Source organism: Loxodonta africana, chromosome 26 (assembly GCF_030014295.1).
Source record: "Loxodonta africana isolate mLoxAfr1 chromosome 26, mLoxAfr1.hap2, whole genome shotgun sequence".
NCBI lineage: Eukaryota > Metazoa > Chordata > Mammalia > Proboscidea > Elephantidae > Loxodonta > Loxodonta africana.
Window position 1 is genome coordinate 241,221 of NC_087367.1, and position 16,782 is coordinate 258,002.

The following is a 16,782-nucleotide window of genomic DNA, read 5'->3' on the forward strand; positions in this document are numbered from 1 at the left end:
GGGGCGCCCACCCGCGGGCCCTACCTTGTCCGGGAGCAGCTACTGCTCGGCGGGGCGGGGGCGGGAGAGCGCGGCCGCATCCACGTCCCTGCCGCTCCGCGCGGCTCAGCCCGGAGACCCCCGCCGCCCACGCTCCATGCGCTGCGCCCTGGACGCGGCGCTGACGGCTCGGACTCCGCTCGCCTCCGGCACTTGTTGCCGCCGCCGCCACTGCGCCCCACTCCCGGCTCGGGCTCGGGCGCCGCCGCCGCCGCCGCCGGGCGCCCCGCCCCGCCGTGCCCCGCCCGTCCAATCAGGCTCGGGCCCCGCCCCACCGCGCCCCGCCCGCCCAATCAGGTTCGAGCCCGCCCCCCCGCGTCACGCCCCCCCGGCCCACCGCCCAGGCACCGAGTTTGGGGGAGGCCCTGCGCCCGCCTGTCGGCCAATAGGCGCCCGGGACCCCGCGGGCTCGGGCCCTCGCAGGCTTCCGGGGAGCCTCCGGTGCCGTTCGCCGCACCTGCAGAGCAGAGAGTCAAGCGGTGGGAAGGGGACCCCCAGGAAGGAGACCCCTCCGGAAAAACAGGGCGGCTAGAAACTCCAGAGAACCAGCTGTGGTCTGAGCCTAACCCTCCAGCTGCGCGTGGCCGCCTTGCAGCCGGTCGGATGCTGGCTGGGGGAGCTAACCGCATCACCCGGAGGGGAGCTAACTGCATCACCTGGAGCGGTCCTTCTCCTCCCTGAGCCAGCTCGTGACTGGCCGAGACCAGACCCCGGCCGCTCCCAGCTGCCCGGGCCGGGGCGCCACGCAGCGCCCCGGATGGTTTTGCCGCGGAAGGTTGGGAGGGAAGGGGGCCAGGGCCAAAGGGGGGTTTGACCTTGCTCCCTCCCGCTCAGTTCCTGCCGCCACCTCTAAAAGCCCAGGTGACGCCCTAGAGGCCAAGGTGCCCTGTCTAGCACTGCTACCAGATCCTCGGATTTGTGAAGCAGCCCAGGACGTTGGGGGGACGGGCAGCGTCTTAGTCCTCCTCGCGGTGTCATGCAGAGGGTTCCCTTGAGGCCCACGCGCGGCTCGGGGGGTTAGAGCCGAATCCTCAAGGTGTCCAGGAGCTGGGCCCCCACCCGCGCCGCGGCCGGGAGGGCAGGTACCTGGTAGGGACTAAGGCTGACCGCAGGCACCTGCCCTCCCCGCAAGGACCCTGCGGGGCGCCGCGGACTGGGGCGGGTGTGGCGCCAAAGACGCCCACCTGGTGGCCGACCCGGGGTCCACCAAGGCGCCCTCCTAGCCCAGCGCTCCCGACGTCTCGCGAGAGCTGTGCCCCAAAGCCAGATCCGCAAAGGTGAGCCCGAGCCGCTGTTGACACAATTTTGGGGCCCCCAGGTAAGCCCGGCGCGACCGGATAGAGACTTTGCCTCGGGCTCCACAGGAACTGCGCACAGCTGGGCGGGCGGCAGCTCTGCATTGGGGCAGGACGCGCCCCAGGCGCAGCTGGAAGCGCCCCCTCCAGGACTCCTGATCTCTCGCAGAAGCAAGCATCCCTTCTAGCTACTGGACTGAGGAATTAAGGACACCCCACCCCAACTGTTTGCATTTTTCTGGAGGCTCTCAAAAGCGGAATTAGCCGGAAGGGAAAGAATTGCTAATGTAGGAATTTCAGGAACCTGTGAGCGCAGCCCACTTGACGCCGCCTTTGCTCATCTCCGAGCTAGCACGTGGGACAGCCAGTAGCTGCTGGATGCCCAGAGCCACGTGGGTGCGGTCCTCCAGAAGCAGGAATTCTGAGTCAGTGGATCTGGTTATGGGTTGCAACCGTCAGATCTTTTTGCTTTCATGATGATCACATGGTTCTCCTAAGACTGCAACGTGAAGCCCAAGAAACAAGTCAAATTTATATATGTTCATAGAAAAATGTCTGGAAGGATGCACACTGACTGTTAAGCACAGTTGCCCCGTGTCTTAGTCTCCAGTGCTGCTGTAAGAGAAACACCACAAGTGGATGGCTTTAACAAAGAGATGTTTATTCTCTCATAGTCCAGCAGGCTGGAAGTCTGAATTCAGGGTGCCAGCTCCAGGGGAAGGCTTTCTCTCTCTGTCCGCCCTGGAGGAAGATCCTTGTCATCAGTCTTCCCTCTGTCTGGGAGCATCTCAGCACAGGAACCTCAGGTCCAAAGGATACACTCTGCTCCTGCACTGCTTTCTTGGTGTTATGAAGTTCCTCTGTCTCTCTGCTTGCCTCTCTTTTATATCTCAAAAGAGATTGGCTTAAGACAACATTTAATCTTGTAGACCTCATCAATATAACTTCCACTAAGCCGTCTTAGACCAGGCAGTGTTTTGTTCTATTGTACATAGGGTGGCTATAAGTCTGCATCGACTCAACCGCACCTAACAACAACAACAATCCATCTTATTAACATCATAGTGATAGGATTTACAACACAGGGAAATCACATCAGATGACATAATGGGGAACAACCATACAGTACTGGGAATCATGGCCTAGCCAAGTTGACACATTTTGGAGGTGCACACGTCAATCCATGACATTCCACCCTTCAGCCCCCAAAAATTCATGTCCTTGCCACGTGTAAAACATATTTACCCCATCATGTTATAGCAAAACCCTTAAATCAACTCCAAATCCAAAATCCAAAAATTCCTCTTCATGTGTGAAATCTAGAATACAATTACCTGCTTCCAAAGTGCAATGATGAAACAGCTACAAGGTAGATATTTCCATTACAAACAGGAGAAATTGGAGGGAAATAAGGGATAACAGGTACCAAGCAAGTCAGAAGAACACATTACATTAGTCCTCAAGACCTTGAAAATAATCCTCTGTTCTCTGAGACTATTTATACAATAGCTTTGCCCTCCAGACTCTAGGTATTGGCCAGTCTCCAGATTCTGAGTGGAGGCTCTGGGCTTCAGCTCCACCTTCCAGACCCACTGGGACAGCAACTCTGCTCTCTCGGCTCTAGGCGCACCATTCTCCTAGTCCATCTGAGTGGCGACTTCACCCTTAGAAACCCTAGAGATCCTGGCCATACCTTTTGAGACTGAGGCAGCTCAGCTTCCTGTGTTCCTTGTCTGTTCAGCTTCTGCGTCCTGGCTTCCTGGCCTCTTGGCCCTCAGGCCTCACACCAGAATCTGCCCTGCTGGGGCAAGTGTTCCAAAGCTCTGTACCTCAACCAATATGTGCCTGGAGGCACCTCACTCCACCAGGAAGCCTCCCGTGCAAAGGCACTCAGCTCTCTCACTCTGTGGGTGGGCTCCAGAGCTGTCTGGTGCTGGTCTCCTGGTTCTGCTGCTTGTGGTTCTCTGCTGCTGCCAGTCCTGTATCCATTCACAATTTCAAAACCACTTCCACATTTTAGGTATCCATTAGAGCAGCATCCCACTCTCAGTACCAGATTCTGTCGTAATGATCTAGTGCTCCTGTAACAGAAATAACACAGGTGGATGGCTCTAACAAAGAGAAGTTTATTCTCTCACGGCCCAGTAGGCCACAAGTCTGAATTCAGGGCACTGGCTCCAGGAGAAGGATTTCTCTGTCTGCTGGCTCTGGAGGAAGGTCCTTGTCATTAGTCTTCCCTTGGTCTGGGAGCATCTCAGCACAGGAACCTCAGGTCCAAAGGACTTGCTCTGCTCCCAGCACTGCTTTCTTGGTGGCGTGAGGTCCCCATGTTTCTCTATTCATTTCTCTCTTTTATACCTCAAAAGAGATTGGCTTAAAACACTATATAATCTTGTAGATCTCATCAATATAACTGCCACTAGTCCAACTTATTAACATCATAGAGATAGGATTTAGAACTCATAGAAAAATCACATAGGATGACAAAATGGTGGACAATCACACAATACTGGGAATCATGGCCTAACCAGGTTGACATATATATTTTGGGGGGACACAATTCAATCCATGATACCCCCGGTATGGATTGGGGTAAGGGAAGGGAGAGAAGAATTTTATACCCTCATTCACATTGAATTTTGTATTTGTATTTACTTTCACAATATAGAAAGCTAATAAAACCTTTTTAAAGAAACCTAAACTCCTTGCCATCCGGTCGAATCCAACTGATGCTGACCTGTAGGACAGACTAGAACTGTCCTATAGGGTTTCCTAGGCTGAAATCTTTATTAAAGCAGACTGTCACATCTTTCTCCCGCAGAGCAGCAGGTAGGTTCCAACAGTCTACCACTCTGTTAGCAACTGAGCGCTCAATCACTGCGCTACCAAGGTTCCTTTTAAAGAAACTCTTGTTCTTGTCATTAGGTGTCTAGTCAAGTCTGTTCCCACTCATAATAACACTATATACAACAGAACGAAATGTTGCCTGGTCCTGCGCTATCCTCACAATCATTGCTATGTTTGAGCCCATTGATGCAGTCAGTGTGTCAATCCATCTCATTGAGGCTCTTCCTATTTTTCATTGACTCTCTGCCTTAGCAAGCATGATGTCCTTCTCCAGGGATTGGTCCCTTCTGATAAATGTCCAAAGTATGTGAGATGACATCCCACCATGCTTGCTGCCAAGGAGCACTCCGGCTGTACTTCTTCCAAGACAGATTTGTTCATTCTTCTGGCAGTTCATAGTATATTCAATATTCTTCACCAACACCGTAATTCAAAGTCATCAATTCTTCTATGGTCTTCCTTTTTCATTTTCCAACTTTCACATGCATATGAGATGATTGAAAATATCATGTCTTGGGTCATGCACACCTTAGTCCTCAAAGTGACGTCTTTGCTTTTCAACATTTTAAAGAGGTCTTCTGCAGCAGATTTACCTAAAGGAACATATCGTTTGATTTCTTGACTGTTGCTTCCATGGGTGCTGATTGTGGATCCAACTAGAATGAAATCCTTGACAACTTCAATCTTTTCTCCGTTTATCATGGTGTTGCTTATTGGTCCAGTTGTGAGGATTTTTGTTTTCTTTACATTGAGGTGCAATCCATACTGAAGGCTGTAGTCTTTGTGTATGTGTGTGTGTGCTTTAAGTGAAAATTTACATATCAAGTCAGTCTCTCACACAAAAATTTCTATGCACTTTGCTATATCCTCCTAGTTGCACTCTCCCTAATGAGGCAGCACACTCCTTCTCTCCACCCTGTGTTCCTGTGTTCATTCAACCAGCTCCTGTCCCCCTCTGCCTTCTCATTTCCCTTCCAGACAGGAGCTGCCCACGTAGTCTCATGAGCCAAGAAGCTAACTCCTCACCAGCATCATTTTCTATCTTATAATCCAGTCCAATCCCTGTGCGAATAGTTGGCTTTGGGAATGTTTCCAGCCTTGGGCTAACAGGTCTGGGGACCATGACCTCCAGGGTCCTTCTAGTCTCAGTCAGATCATTAAGTCTGGTCTTTTTACAAGAATCTGAGGTCTGCATCCTACTGCTTTCCTGCTCCGTCAGGGATTCTCTGTTGTGTTCCCTGCCACGGCAGTCATTGGAGGCTGTAGTCTTTGATCTTCATCAGTAAGCGGTTCAAGGTCTCTTCCCTTTCAGCAAACAAGGTTGTGTCGTCAGCATAACACAGGTTGTTAATGAGTCTTCCTCCAATCCTGATGCCCCGTTCTTCATATAGCCCAGGTTCTCAGATTATTTTCTCAGCATACAGATTGGATAAGTATGGTGAAAGAATATAATCCTGATGCACACCTTTCCTGATTTTAAACCACACATATCCCCTTGTTTTGTTTGAACGACTGCTTCTTGGTCTATGTACTGGTTTCACACGAGCACAATTAAGTGTTCTGGAATTACCATTCTTTGCAAAGTTATCCATAATTTGTTATGATCCAGTCAAATGCCTTTGCATAGTCAATAAAACGCAGATAAACATCTTTCTGCTGTTCTCTGCTTTCAGCCAAGATCCATCTGACATCAGCAATGATATCCCTTGTTCCACGTCCTCTTCTGAATAATCCACCTTTAATTAAAGAAACATAAAAAAAAAAAAGAGATTAGAAATTCAGTAAGAACTCTACAGAAACTGTAAATGGGTAGATAAATGAAGGCTATTTCTTTCATTCCAAGTCAAAATAATCCTGAGTCCATGTTCTTTGATTTAAATAAAGATATCTGTTTTGACATTAGTTGCCATGTTGGGACAAAGACTCATGATTGGGGGCAGACTTTTGTCCCATATTGTTTCTGTGCATATGTGTCTTCTCTTTAAAAGCACTCTTACTAGCCTCAGGCATGTTTTGGGGACTGCCAGCCAAGGAGTTTTTAGAGTAACTGTTACAATGTCAGCTGGCAACAAAAAAGGAAATTAAAGCTTACAACCTTCACAGCTGCCAAAAGCTGCCCAGGACCTGATATTAAAAACTAAAGTCTTTCCACTAGTGCTCTCTGCAACAGTTACACTGTGTCTTTGGGGGAATTACTCAATACTAGATTCCATACCCGTTTGGCTATAATCTCTACTGTTGGGTTGAGGCCTGGATCCACCATCACTGGTAGATGGGAATATATTATTCTTTTATTCAGCAAGCGTGTATCGTCCACCTACTGAGTGCAGGGCACGGTACATGGCATTAGAGTGGTGACTTGGCAGACACAACTCTTCCCTCCTGGAGCTCAGTCGAGCTGGAGACAGAGGAGCTAACAATTAAATGTATATCAATTATATAATTACAGTTGTGATATAGGTCAGAAGGGATTGCAAGGTGGTTGGACCATTTGTCTGGGAAGCGAGAGAGGGCTTCCAAGAGAAGGTGAGATTTGAGCTGAGCTTTTAAGAGTGAGCTGGATTTAATCAGGCAGAAAGGAGAGTAGAACAAGAGTTCTTGGCTGGTTCAGACTGCAAAGGGCGATAGGGTTAAGGGGAATTTGGAGAGGTAGACAGGGACTAGGAGCCCTGGTGGCACAGTGGTTAAAGTGCTCAGCTGCTAACCAAAAGGTCAGCAGTTTGAATCCACAAATAGCTCTCCAGAAGAAAGATCTGACAGTCTGCTTCCATTAGACTTACAGCCTTGGAAACCTTATGGGGCAATTCTACTCTGTCCTATAGGGTCACTGTGAATGGGAATCCACTTGATGGCAGTGGGTAGGTAGGGACAAGATCATGAAGGACCTAGAATACTATCTCCCCAAGTTCAGTATTAATCTATTTATCTTGAGGTTCAGGCAGGAGTCACTCCTCAAATTTATATTTTCAGTAAGATCATCCTGACTGCAATGTGAAGAAGGAATGGGGGGAGGGGAGGAGTAGGTCATAAAGACGGGAGGCTGTTGCTATAAGTGAGAGGGGTTGTTTGTCTGGAGTAAGGAATAACGCAAATGGAGAGAAGTAGGTACCACCAAGACTTGGTGATTGCTTAGGGAGGAATCAAGGAAATCTCCCAGGTCTCTGCTTCTTCAACCAGATGGACGGTGTTGCCATTCTCTGAGTTTGGAAACCCTGCAGGGGAAGGGTTGAGAAAACCCTCCCAAATTCACATTTGGTCAAGGTGAGTTTGAGGTGCTTGTGAGATAGCCAGGTGGAGGTATTGAGCAGGTAGGGTTTAAGCAGGAGGTCTTCTGAAAAACTGCAGGGGTCTGGCTGTCCAAGGAGAGGCTAGGGAGTAGCAGAGGTGGTGATGAATCCCTGGGGTGAGGACATCTTCTGAGGAAGGGATATAGAGTGAGATCAGAAGAGGGCCTGGGACTGAACCTTGAGGAACTCTTATCGAAAGGCCAGACAAAAGTGAACCATATGGCAAAGGAGGCAGAGAAATCATAGCCAGAGGCAGAAGGAAAACTAGGAGCTTAGGGAGATGGGCTCACGGAGTCCAAGGGAAGAAAGCTGTAAGGAGGAGGCAGTAGTCAACAGCACTCAGAATGGCTGAGAGGCTGAAGTGAGATGAACACTGAATAATGTCCACTGAATTTAGTGACCTTGGTGTTACTGGGATTTTTACAAAGCAGTACACTGATGGGGTGAAAGGGATTGGAGATTGACAGGATTCAAGAGTGAATGAGAGGCGAAGAAATAAAGAAAGGCACTGAAAGTTTTGACTGCAAAGGCTGGAGATAGAAATAGCTGGGGAGGAATGTAGTGTCATTGGTGGGTTTATTTTATATTGTTTGTTTTTTTAGGTGGAATAACTTGAGTTTGTTTAAGTACAGATGGGAAGGATCCCATACAGGACAGGAAAATGAAGGTACAGGAGAGAGAGGACAATAAAGGTTCCAGTGACCACGGGAGGGGATGGAAGAGTGGCCTCACACAGGGGCCACCTCCATTATAGGAGGAGGGAGGTGGCCGAATGAAGACTGAGTCAGGCACGTTTGGTGTGGGAAGTTGAATCTTTCCACCTGACGACTTCCTTGTACTCTGTGCCATCTAGGAGCCTGGTGGTGGCCAAGGAGGGATGGGAAATTTGAAGAACATACAGAAGGTTATCATTGCAGAAAGTGGGCAGGCAAGCTGACTGAGCTGGATGGCAAGACAGTGTGGCAACCCACTTGGGGTTGGTGGATCTGAACTTTTGAAGGTACCCTTTGGCCCTCCTGTGCCGATTCCTCCAGCAGAGTTCAATTGTCTGCTTGGGTACAGGCTCGAAAACACTGGGGCTGTTGTTTTACAGGTGAGGGGACTGCTGGGGCAAAGGGCAAAGGAATTGAGAGCCTTGGAAAAGTGAGATTGACCCGATGCATGATCAGAGAGAAAGGACAGAAGTCAATGGGCTGGAGGGATCGAGCGGTCAAACTGGAAGACGAGGTGGATGGCTCGCTCAGAGATCTGGATGCTACAGTTCTTTGGACGTGATTCAGAATGAAGGTTCAGAATGAAGTTACTGGTTCAGGAGGTAGGGAAGTTTGGGGCAATGACAAAGCAGGATGGGATGGGGAAGAGTGGAGGAGAAAGTCATTGGAGGATATGAGGGCAAGGGATTGAGAGGCAAGGTACTGACGGGGTCATCTGTGTGGACAGTAAAGCCATCCAGCATATGGCAAGAATTGGGATCATGGAGGAGGGAGTGACCAGGAGGCCAGAAGATAGCAAGTACCAGGAAGTGAAGGGAATATGGCTGAATGGCAGCCTTCTCAAAGGAACTGGTGTTTCCCAGAGGTGGAGGAGAGATGACCAGGTAGGTGATAATGAGGAGCAAACAGGACCTACCCCACCTCCAGGCCCGGAGGGACACAGGAGTGAAAGAATCAGAGCTGCTGGGAGAGCAAAGAGAAGACGGGAGTTTAATTCTGAGCAGATGTTAAGGATGGTTGGATGCACTACAATGAGGAACAGACCTTTGAATCAGCTTGCTTTTGAAGTCTGCAGTTCCAGGGGAGTGTGTGGAAGGATGCAGAAGGAGGGGTGGGGAACAGGTGACTTGGTCAGGTCTAGGAAGAACAGAGCATTGTGAGGGTGGAAGCAGGATAAAGAATTCATGAATTCTGCCCCCCAAAATTCATGAATTTTGCCTCAGTTATCTCTTTGGAAACCTGACCCAGTAGCTCTGCAAACTAGGGCCATGGTCCCCTCAGCTCCTTTTCTCTCCAGGATTTCCATCAGGGAAAGCCTGGGGAATCTTTTCCCCCGCCTCCACTTGGGGTTCTGCTCTCATCAGTGAGCCCCTGTGAGACTCTGCCTGTGAATCAGGAACCCAAGACTTATCCTGCCTCTGCTATTCACCTTTCCTCTTCCTCAGATTGTTGATCTTTTCTGAATCTCAGTTTCACTGTCTGTAAAACATGGATGTTAAAACACACCTACCTCTCAGGGTTATTGTAAAAATCAAAGGAGATCGCTTAAGTAAAAGCACTTTCTAAACTGTAAAGCCCTGTATGAACTCGAGTGGCTTCTTTTGTTCAGATCCCACCTCGTTCCCACAAACACCTCTGTCTCTCTCTCAGGAACCCTCCCAGAAAGACTTAGTCCTTGCTCCAGAGGAAACAGTAATCTTGCCCCGGAGACAAGAGAAACACACCCAATACAATTAGAGAGGAATGCACAGCTGTGTCTGATTAAGTGCTAAATTGTAAGGTGCAGACAATAGGAGTGCTGAGATCAGAAAGGGGAATAATTAGCCCAGGCTGGGAAAGTCTGGGAGGCTTCCTGGAGAAGGTGGGGTGGCAGGCAGGCAGGCTGCTCTTTTATTCTGAGGAGCTCATTTGCAAATGTGCCCATTTTCTTTGCGGCTGACAAGATTGTGAATCTGACAGTCTGGTGTAGGTCTACAAAATGTTTCTAGGTCCTAAGATTTCCTTCTTGGCAAAGCTGCTTCCCAGCCTGCTGTCACTCCTGTGGTCCTGCCCCTTCGGTCACATTTCCGTGCTCCTCCCAGGTAGTCTCGCATCTGAACTACACAATTCATCCTATGTGCTTTGCCCAGGGCATCTCATGTTTGAGTCTGCCACGTCACCCATTTTTCAAGTTTCCTGTGTCCCCCTTGGTGCTGGCAGCCACCTTGTGCTTTTGCCGAGCCAGACTTCAGGTTTTTGAGCAAGCAGTCTTGGATGCTGTTGGGTAACAACCCAGCGGCCCCTGAACCCAAAGTCAGCCACATCTCCAAGAGACTGAAGAAAGACTCCAGAACCAGTAATCACGACATATGTATGGTTTATTTCAGAAGTTTACTTACAGGACGGTGGCCTAGGGCGGTGCCTGGACCAGTTTAGCGCTCCGCAACCACCTAGCAAGGGCCACAAGCTTATATACCATTCCAGCTGGGACCAGGGCTCATTGTTTTTCTCCCGCGTCCTTGGGCTGTCAGTGTTCCCAGGGACTTCATGTCTAGGCCCAGATGTTTTCCTCCCTGTTGCTAAGGCATTCTTTGGCCTTGTACCTTAGCCCAAGTTCATCCCGAATTCATCTCCAGCATGCTTCAGGGAAGAGCAAAGCTGATTCCATTAGGAGGGGATGCATATAGCTGAATAGCATTACCCTACAAACGCCCTCCTTCTTTGCCTGCGAGGTCTGCAGCTCACTTCACCGCACCTGGCCAGCCTTGGGCACCTGCATGCCCACAGAGCTGAAGCCCTGAGTCTGTCCTGGGCTACCTCCCACACCCCACCTCCTTTGATCTTGATTGCCTCCACCTCGGCAGCCAGGAGCTCCCACCATTCAGAACAGGCCCATGGAGCTGCCAGCCCAGAGCCCAGGCATACACAAGCCCAGAACTGGTCTACTCCCTCAGTTTTGTTAGTCCAACCCCCATAGCCTTTTGGACATGATTCATAATGGAAGCTCCATGGCCTGATGGTGCCTCAGCCCTGAACCTCCCTACTCCTTTCACTGCATGCCTGGGAATGTCCCAGCACGCCTCAGGGCCAAGCCAAGATGGGTACCGTCATCAGCAGAAATCATCAAACCTGGTATATTCTGTGGACTTAGATTATTCCAGAAGGACAGCAGTGTTCGATTAGTCTGTTAATCAGCCACCTCTGTCAATGGCTAAAATATTAATTATTGATGGAAAGCGTGGAATATTGGCATGGGAATTCTTAGAATCCTAGTCCAAATCCCCTGGAACTTGCAAACAAGGAAAAAAAAAAGTCCTGAAAAATAGCTTTCTGGGGTGCAAACACGATACCAGAGATAATATCTTAAATGTTGGACAATTAAATCACAGGTTAAAAATCACCTGGCTCTGAAACCAGAAGAACTAGATGGTGCCCGGCTACAACTGATGACTGCCATGACAGGGAACACAAGAGAGAACCCCTGAGGGAGCAGGAGAGCAGTGGGATGCAGACCTCAAATTCTTATAAAAAGACCAGACTTAATGGTCTGAGACTAGAGGGACCCCAGTGGGTCATGGTCCCCAGACGTTCTGTTAGCCCAAGACAGGAACCATTCCAAAAGCCAACTCTTCAGGGATTGGACTGGACCATGGGATAGAAAATGATACTGGTGAAGAGTGAGCTTCTTGGATCAAGTAGACACACATGAGACCGCATGGGCATCTCCTGTCTGGAGGGGAGATGAGAATGGCAGAGGGGGTCAGAAGCCGGCCGAATGGACACAAAAAGAGAATGGGGGGAAGAAGTGTGCTGTCTCATTAGGGGGAGAGCAACTAGGAGTATATAGCAAGCTGTATATAAATTTTTGTATGAGAGACTGACTTGATGTGTAAACTTTCACTTAAAGCACAATTAAAAAAAAAAAAAAATCACCAAGCTCCTAACACAGACCCTCTGCTCACAAGGTTACTGTGACTTTGCAACAGTGGGAGAACGGAAAGCCTCATTATCAGACACAGATACTAGAAACAAATGCTATAATTCTCAGAGGACTTGTTCCATATCCCAAGGAGTCCTGACACTGGAAGACTCCACATTCCCAGGTTAGTGAAGTCCAGCTTGTATGTGATGTTGTGGTGGTGCAGAAGGTCAGTGATTTGAAGGGGCATGACCAGCCATCTCTATTAGGGTCATCATGTGTTTTGGGAGTGGAAACTATCATTAAGGAGAAATGCAGAATCATCCTAACCCTAACCCTCCATCAAATTATCATCAAACTGCAGAATTACATTCAAGAAGAGAGGCCCGTAATTGCAGCATCAAGCATGAGACAGTGCCATTAATATGATTATCAAGGCATAAGCCTATTTGAGAACTTAATGCCTCTTTTCTAGCATCATCCTTTGCAAAGCTTCCCCTAGGCCTGGAAACCATCTCAGTGCTAAACACAACTGTTACAAAACAGTGATTTTTCAGGGGGAGTAACAAAGATCTGCTGAACTTTATCAAAGGTCAAAGCTGCCTGGCTAAGAACAGAAAACATTTCTGGAAAATGAAGACTGATCTGCCAGCTCCCATTGGCTCTTACTGAGAAAGGAAATGCACCTGGCTCGAGAGTCCTCTCCAGCACTGCAGTTGTGGGGATAGCTGTCAGGTCTAACTGCCACCTGGGGGTGAGCATGAGCCCTCTCAGATGGACACAGGGACCTATCAGGGTACAGAAGTCTACAAACCTGATTCACATCCCACTCTGAGAATAAGCCCTCAGTAGTCCTCATGAACATAGTAACACCTATCTCAAAGAGTAGCCAGGAAAGGGAAATGAGGTCATTTATGACTAAGTGCTTGACAGACATCAACAGACACTTGGTGCTTAGTAAATGTTTGTTTCCCTCCTCGGCCTCGGCAATGGAACCAAGTCTTCACCATGATGAAGAAGAGGTGGTATCTTGGCATGGAACACTGACAATTCTTAACGTTTGTTCTGGGAAGTCCCACAGGAGGAAGTACCATTCCGGTCCAAAGGCTGCAGGCATCAGCAGCATCCTTACGTACATTGGAAAAATCAATTGATGCCCTTGGGAGGAGCCACGTTGGTCTTTAAAACTCAACGACCTATGAAGCTCACTTGGCATGGTCATCTCACATCAAAACCATTATGGGGGGGAGGGCAGGACCTCTTCCTCAAACATGATAGTCAATAGTTGGGGAAATCAGAGAGCAATGGATCCCGTGGATAGTCTCAAAGGGAAGCAAGATACATACAACAACATGGATGAATCTCAAAATATTATGTTGAATGAAAGAAGTCATACACGAAAGAACAGGTAAAACAAACCTGTGGTGAAAGAAATCAGAACACTTAGTTGCCTCTTGGATAAGGAGAGAATTAACTTTAAAGAAACATGAGGGAATTTTCTGGGATGAGAGAATGTTTTATCTCTTGACTGGAATAATGGTTACATGGAAGCATGTAACTGTCAAAACTCATTCCACTGTGTGCTTCGGATTTGTGCATTTTACTTCATATAAATTATACCTCAACTAACAACAAAAAAAGGAAGCAGCAATCTTTAGGCAGAAGGGAGTACAGGTAAGTGGGAAAAAGCAGGGGGCTTCTACCCACTAATTGCACCACCACCACCTCAGGCATTTTCCACAGTGTCAAACTCTAAGGTAGCTATGAGCTGAATTTCAAAATAAACTACAGATAGGAGAGGATTCATTTTTCTAAAATGAATAGTCCAGTCTGAGCCAAACATTTAAGTTCAAGCCCTTGTTCCTGTACATTTTAAAAGGCTTTTCGTCACCGTTTCCTCCTTTTCTCTAAGGCCATCCCAGGACAAGGTTTCCCAGAGTCAGCATCCTTTAGAAGTTACCCTCCCCCCACCCCCAGCTGTACATGATTGTATAACATTGACTATAAACTCCATGCCCATAATGCCACAGAAAAAGGAAGCAGAGTCTAGTTGATCAACCAAAGACAAATTAATAGTTACCAAAAGTCAGGAAAAAGAGTCTAGGTCATGAGGAAACTTTGAAGAAGAAAGAATCCTGAAAATCAAACATTTCAAAAAGCATATGCCTCAAGAGGATGTGAAAATGGAAGGGTAGTTGGAATTGCAACAAAAATGTGCAGATTCTAGACCCAACTCCATCATTAAGTACTTGTGTGACAAATCCCTTCATGCTGTCCAAGGGGATTTAGCATCACACATAACAGACCATAGGTGGGGTGGGCTCCCTGTGGCTTTGCTTCTGTTTGGCTTCTCTGCTATTCTCTCACCTCCATTCCTTTCCCACGTCTGCTCCTTTCCATAGCTATTCCAGGCGTCTCATCCAGAGCCAACAGAAAAGGGACACGTTCTTCTCTTGTCTCTTTTTATGATCCAGGAAAGCTTTTCTAAAAGTTCCCTACCAGATGTCCCTTCCTATATCATTAGCTGGGATGGAGTCCGTCTTAGTCATCTAGTGCTGCTATAACAGAGATACTACAAGTGGCTGGCTTTAACAAAGAGAAATTTATTTTCTTCATAGTCTAGCAGGCTAGAAGTCAAAATTCAGGGCATCAGCTCCAGCGGAAGGCTTTCTGTCTCTGTCAGCTTTGAAGAAAAGTCCTTCTCATCAATCTTTGCCTAGACTAGGAGCTTCTCCGTGCAGGAACTCTGGGTCTAAAGGATGCGCTCTGCTCCCAGCACTGCTTTCTTGATGGTATGAGGTCCTCCTGTCTCTCAGCTCACTTCTCTCTTTTGTATCTCAAAAGAGATTGGTTTAGGACACTATCTAGTCTTGTAGATCTCATCAATATAACTGCCACTAATCCATCGTATTAACATCATAGTGATAGGATTTACAACACATAGGGAAATCACATCAGATGACAAAATGATAGACAATCACACAATACTGGGAATCATGACCTAGCCAAGTCAACAGATATTTTGGGGGGACACAATTCAGTTTATGGCAGAGTCACATGACCCTTTGTAAGCCAATCACTGGCAAAGTGAATGGCATCCCCCACCCCAGCTTAGACCAATTAGACTCTACTCCTGAGTCACATGAAGAAGATCCCCAAACACAGTCAGGGCTCTGCCAGCCAGGATAATGGGAGTGTTCCAGGTAGGGTTTCCTGGCTCTGACACAGAGATTTGCATGCAGGAAGTTTATTGGAGAGTATTATACTCTCAGCATCAACACCTGGGCGGAAGTGAAGGAAGCAGGATAGGACAAAGAGAGATGGTTGGACTATAATGCAATCACAGTAAAGGCCCCACATGACCTACGGAGCTCTGGTGCTGGGGTGGATGAGAGGACTGGGCCTTTTTACCCCTGCATCAACCAATCATTAGATGTGGGGTGCCCATGGGAAGAGGACATGAACTTGGGCAAGGTGGCTCTCTCCAGCAAAGGACAAGTCTCAGAGAGGGACTCGCCTGAGATTTGCTGTGATCAACACAACTAGTAGATGCAGAATGAGTTGTTCAGTCTTGGGTGGGGTTGGGGGGGCCTCTGGGTGGTACAACATGCCATCCACTATAGGGAGATGGTTTCTGCATGGGCAATCCCTCAGTCTCCTAGAAACCAACCTGGAGTCCACACTTAAATCCAAAGGTAGCCTTTACCAAGGCCATCTCTGAAACCCAATTATCTCCTTACTTGTCCACTTCCTTAGGGAGAGAAGACAGAAGAGCCCTCCACAATTTAGCCACCACTCTGGTCTGTAAGAATGGAACAGAGAGAGGATGGCTAAGTGGACTGAGTTTAAGTGGGACCCAAATCTTCAGACGTAAGGGGCGTGATGCCTACAGGAATGAAAATCCACAGGATTAGTCTAGAACAAGCTGGTAGCCTGCTAAACCCTGGCATCTGCTGAACTTCCCAAAATACACACATTAAGTTATTCAGTTCCACATTTTCTTGGCGTGCTTCCTGCCAAGCTTCCCAGCACAGCCTACATAATACGAAAATCAAAATGAGCAGTTAGGCCAATTATGGATAATACAGGTCAAACAAATAAACCTTTACCTAGGATTTAGACATAGTCAACAAGGGGCTAATCCAAAACTTAGATTTTGACAGCTTTACAAAACAGGAAGAAGGGGGAGGGTGAGTAGAGATGTCTGCATGAATTTTTTTTTTTTATCTCCTCTCACTGAAAATTCTAAAATAATTACATTTTGTCCAGTCCCTCCATGCTGCCCCCCCGCCCCCCGCCCAGCGCCTTGAACGTTCCCTAGCTGTATGGCTAATCTGGCTGTAGGACCAGCTCATAGGAAGTGTTATGCTAGGGTATTAAAACCGTCATCATAAATTTCAATGAATCTGGAAAATTGCTTTGTCTATTGTTGTATATTCAGTTAAATACCCCCAAAATTAAAGCAATATACACCAGAGAGTGTGTGCGTATGTGTGTACATGTGTACATTTAGGAAATACAGAGACGATGTGTTACAGAAACCCTAGAATTTTAGCTAAGTGAAAATTCCTAGGTAGAGTGAGTAGCTTGAATCTGACACTTTGGGCTGCCACGATTGTAGCGGGGAGACAGATGTGGTAGAACTTAATTAATTAATCAAGAAAAACTGTTCAAAATTTCTGGTCACTCATCATTCTGACTAG

At 47.9% G+C, this 16,782-nt stretch overlaps 2 protein-coding genes across 2 annotated transcripts in view; both read right to left on the reverse strand.

Annotated features, from left to right (window-relative positions):
* The window catches only part of B3GNT2 (UDP-GlcNAc:betaGal beta-1,3-N-acetylglucosaminyltransferase 2), a 47,565-nt gene extending 47,413 nt beyond the window's left edge, over positions 1-152 (reverse strand). Inside the window, exon 1 of the mRNA XM_003417596.4 lies at positions 25-152. The gene's annotated coding sequence lies outside the window, so the exon portion shown is untranslated. The remainder of the gene's footprint in view (positions 1-24) is intronic.
* Positions 153-1,750: 1,598 nt separating this feature from the next.
* Positions 1,751-16,782, reverse strand: part of COMMD1 (copper metabolism domain containing 1) — a 210,552-nt gene continuing 195,520 nt past the window's right edge. The window contains exon 4 of the mRNA XM_064276975.1: positions 1,751-5,917. The gene's annotated coding sequence lies outside the window, so the exon portion shown is untranslated. The remainder of the gene's footprint in view (positions 5,918-16,782) is intronic.